Below are 4,201 nucleotides of genomic sequence, written 5' to 3' on the forward strand. Positions count from 1 at the left end.
ATGATACGAGGAACAAGAAGCCTGGGGTTCATTTCCTCGTTCATTCAACAAATATGTGCTGAGCTCCTGCTACGTGCCCGGCATGCTAGGCAGTTTCCATACAGTGGTGAAGTAGCCATTCTGGCCCGTTGCTCCGCTTTACTGTCCGCGTGCCCTCGTGCAAGCCACGCAAGCTTTCTGGGCCTCCACTGTTTCATATTTCAAACTATGAGACTGGAATAGCTCTCACCAAGGTTATTCTCAGGACTGGAAAAAAAAAATGACTTTAACATTCAGCTTGTTCAGCTGAAACTTCTAAAGCAACTCAAAGACCCCCTCACTCTAATTTCTACCTTTAGCTCACAGAAAACGGGGAAAAGAATTAACTGGAGAAGGTTATCACCAGACCCTCGTTCTGGGTTCAAAGATCTTCCCTTTCTAGCCAATTAGACCTAACTTCACTCCATTTGTCTCTCAAATTCCTCTCCAGAGCACCTTTCTATCATCCCAGGTTTATCCATCGAGAGAGAAGACCCGCACCCTAACCCCATCTCCTGAGATCCTGGTGCTGTCAAAGACCATTCCCTCTCCGATTTATGAACTTTACGATGCATCTAATCGCTCCCATTCTTCTCCGGGGGGAAAACAAAGTCCTGGAACTTGGTTCCACTCAAACCGACAGTCGGTGGCCATTCGTTTAACTACGAACCCATCTCCACTCCATCTTCTGTACTAATTACACATGGTTAATATTTTCATCCGGTCATAGTAATTACGAGTTTCTTCAGCAATGCTGCAGTTTGCGCCAGGACTGTGATCTGCTGAAGATTATAATCTGCGTAATAGGTAACAAGCACGTTTCTCTCGTTAGCAAAGAGCTGACAGTCACATGCGATAATCTGAAGCCAACCCAAAAACTGATTTCTGAATAGGTTATCATTTTCTGAACACTCAGGATATCCGTGGCAGGCACTCGAATCACAAAAACTTTTTAAAAAATCTGATTTCTATTTGTTATTATTCCCCTTTTTAAAAAAATTGTGTGGTATTTTCTGCAAGATGAAGCGTAAGGTCTTCCATTTTAAATGCAGGCCCTGCATGTTCTAGAGACAACCCACTTTTCACAGGCTGGCCAACGGCCCCAGAGCCAACCACATGGTCAAACCTATCTACGTGCTGTCATTAGAACGTCTTCTGATTGTCCTCACTTCAAAGACTTATCGGAATAATTTTATCTATTTGAAATGCCTCTCTCCTTCCTGCCCACCTGGACAATTTCCACTCCGTTTAAAACACCTGGGGGGAGTCTCTCCTCTTCCCGAAAAGCATTCCTAATCCCCTGACACACATGCTCTCTCTCTTCATTAAGGTTCTAAAACGTCCATTATCTTAACTACTCATTAATTGATCACAATGCTCTGCCTTAGCCGGCTTTAATCTTGCTTCATCTGCCCAACTGGATTCTAAATACCTTGAAAACAGAGACTGCGACTTGGAATTCTGACAGAGCACCCACTATAGTCCAGATACTCTTAATAGATTCCGAGGATCTGTTAAGATCCTCAACAAATCTGCACTTAGCCCTCCTGAGAAATTCGTTCCATGTCTTTGGGGAAAGAGCCAGCGGGGTTTTGCTAGGAAGAAGTCTATGCTCTGTGCTTTAAGGGGGGAGAGGGAGGTGGGAATGACCTCTGAGCTGGAAGCTCCTTACACGGACTTTCTACTGACTTCCGTTTGAAGCCTCGCTTCTCACCCCCGCCCCGCGATGCCTGCTAATTCTGAGTCCGGAGCTTCTCCGGGTTCTCACGGCCTTTACCTGCACCGCACCTTCGGAACACACCTGGGCTGTGTCCTTCCCCACTTGCTTCCATCGTAAATGTTCCCCCGTCCACTTTTCGACTTCCGTAAATGTGTTAAAACTCAGTCATGCTTCTCCTCCAGTTCTGCTCCTAATTCCAGTTTCTTTTTTGCTTTTCGTATGTTTTCGTTTTAGAGGATTCCAGGAGGGACCTTAAGGAAATACATTTCCTCAGCCCGTCATCATCCCGAACCAGCTCTTCCTCCTTTTATGATAAGTAACAAAGCTAATGAAATCATAACTATAGGCCGAAGCCTTCTTTTCTGCTCGCCAAATTTTCCGGGAATGTAGAAAATCACCCGGCGCCAGGAGAGAAGAACATTGTGGAGCCTGGTTTAGGTGGACGGCCCTGGCGCCGTCGCTGAGAAGGCGGCACGTCTTCGTGACCGATTACCGTACAGCACGGCCAGGCGGGGAGGCTCCAGCCTTGGAGATCCCTGGCCCACAAACCACTTGATGCTGTGTCTGCACCATTCCAGGAGCGTCGCTCCTGCTGGTCACCAAGACAAAGCGAAGAACAATCCATGCTATGTCCTCGAAATGCCGAGAGAGAAGCAGGTAAGGGGTGAGGAAGTGAGGGACACAGGCGGAGCGGGGTGGCGGTCAAGGGCAGGGCCTCGGGGGTCGGCCTGTGCCCAGGCTGCGACCCGCCCACTCACGGCGTGTCCTTGGAAGAGGGACTTCCCTGCATCCCCTCTGCTTCCGCTAGTGCATCTGTTAAAAATGTTGCATAGGACGTGGTTCCATAGTGTAGCGGTGAGCACGTCTGCTCTACACGCAGAAGGTCCTGGGTTCACGCCCCATGGAGCCACGGTCCAAGGTCCACGGCCATGCCACCCTGAACAAGCCTGATCCCGTCTGATCTCGGAAGCCAAGCAGGGTCGGGCCTGGTTAGTACTTGGATGGGAGGCCACCTAGGAAGACCAGGTGCTGTCGGCGTAAATAATAATTAATAAATAAATAAATGAAATGTCGCATAAACTCTCAGGAAGTTCACCAGCTCGTGCTGGACACCGGCTAGGAACCCCTTTCTGGGTGTCCCTGAACTCCAGGAACGTCAGCTCATAGTCCGCAAAAAGGCTGAGCGAGACCCAGAGAAGGGAAGTGACTCGCCCAAGGTCACCTAGCCCTCCTGGGAAAGGCAGCCTCACGCCTGCAGGCTGTGACCACCCCCTCAGCCACGTAAGAGTGGGCCCCAAGAGATAAAGAGCCCACACAGCCTGCGCCAGGCTCGTCGCCTTGTGTGGGAAAGCCTCCCTCTGCTTCACGCTCAGCGCGGACCCCTTGGCTCTGCGTGGGCGTGTGCACCCTGTGGCACCTGGCCCGCTGCTGTATTTGTCCCTTTGCAGGGAAGGAAGTGTCAGGGCCCTCCATTCTGTGGTGCGAGAGGGGTGCACACAGGCCAGCGCCAGGGCCGGCCACCGGCCTCCTGCCTTCCCAGCCTCAGCTCCCCACAGCCCCGTCCACGTCGATAAGGTGGCCCCTGGGCTCAGGGTACAGCCGCTTACGTCGCTCTTCAGTCCCCAGGGGAACATTCAGCTTCCGGGTCCATACGTCTAAACAGGAACCAAACCAAAGACAGAATGGTCTGAAGTAAACAGCTCCACAGAGGCCGCCTCGTCCTGCAGCCCAGCTTCCCCCAGGAGACACCACGCTGAGTCAGGGAGCGCACCTGGGTGCTGCCAGGGACTGGGACACACCCACTGCAGGTACCGGTACTGAATAGTGGCCCTTGATCAAAGCCTCAAACAGGGCAGGTGGAGGCCAGTTTCCCAGGCCGACCGGAATCCCCTCGTGCTTAAACCTCACGCCGCCCGACCCGCCCGGCTGAGCCGCAAGCAAGGGCAGGCCACACTCAGTCGGAGAAGTCTTCAATTGTATCATGATGTTTTAACTACTTTCGAGAATCAAGAATGTATACAATATTTGTGTATAAGGGAAAATTGCTTTGAGATCCACAGTTACGCAATACACTTGAATCATGAGAAATTAAATCATACCCCGTACTGATTTGGGTCTTATTTAAAATCCTTAACAATCAGTCTACGGCCACGCCACCCTGAACGTGCCCGATCTCGTCTGATCTCGGAAGCTAAGCAGGGTCGGGCCTGCTTAGTACTTGGATGGGAGACCACCTAGGAAGACCAGGTGCTGTAAGCGTAAAAAAACAAAAAACAAATAAATAATAAACAAATAAAATAAAATCCTTAACAATCGTAGTTTCAGAAACAAGTCTCAATACATAAGGAAAATCAGTTAAACTCTCTCTTCTTTGGTCACTGGGTTTGTCACCTGCTTACAAGAAGGATGCAGAGGCCCGGAGTTTTCTGGATGTTTCCACCTTCTGATCGAGACACGCTTGAC

General features: G+C 50.3%; 1 non-coding gene and 1 pseudogene across 1 annotated transcript; both read left to right on the forward strand.

Moving 5' to 3' along the window:
- Positions 1-2,657: 2,657 nt before the first annotated feature.
- Positions 2,658-2,776, forward strand: LOC112472165 (annotated as a pseudogene).
- A 1,102-nt stretch (positions 2,777-3,878) lies between these two features.
- LOC112472190 lies at positions 3,879-3,997 on the forward strand. The gene has a single exon (XR_003043584.1). It is a non-coding gene; the product is annotated as a 5S ribosomal RNA (ribosomal RNA).
- The last annotated feature ends 204 nt before the right edge of the window (positions 3,998-4,201 follow it).

Source organism: Pteropus alecto, unplaced genomic scaffold, assembly GCF_000325575.1.
Source record: "Pteropus alecto unplaced genomic scaffold, ASM32557v1 scaffold49, whole genome shotgun sequence".
In the NCBI taxonomy this organism is placed as follows: domain Eukaryota; kingdom Metazoa; phylum Chordata; class Mammalia; order Chiroptera; family Pteropodidae; genus Pteropus; species Pteropus alecto.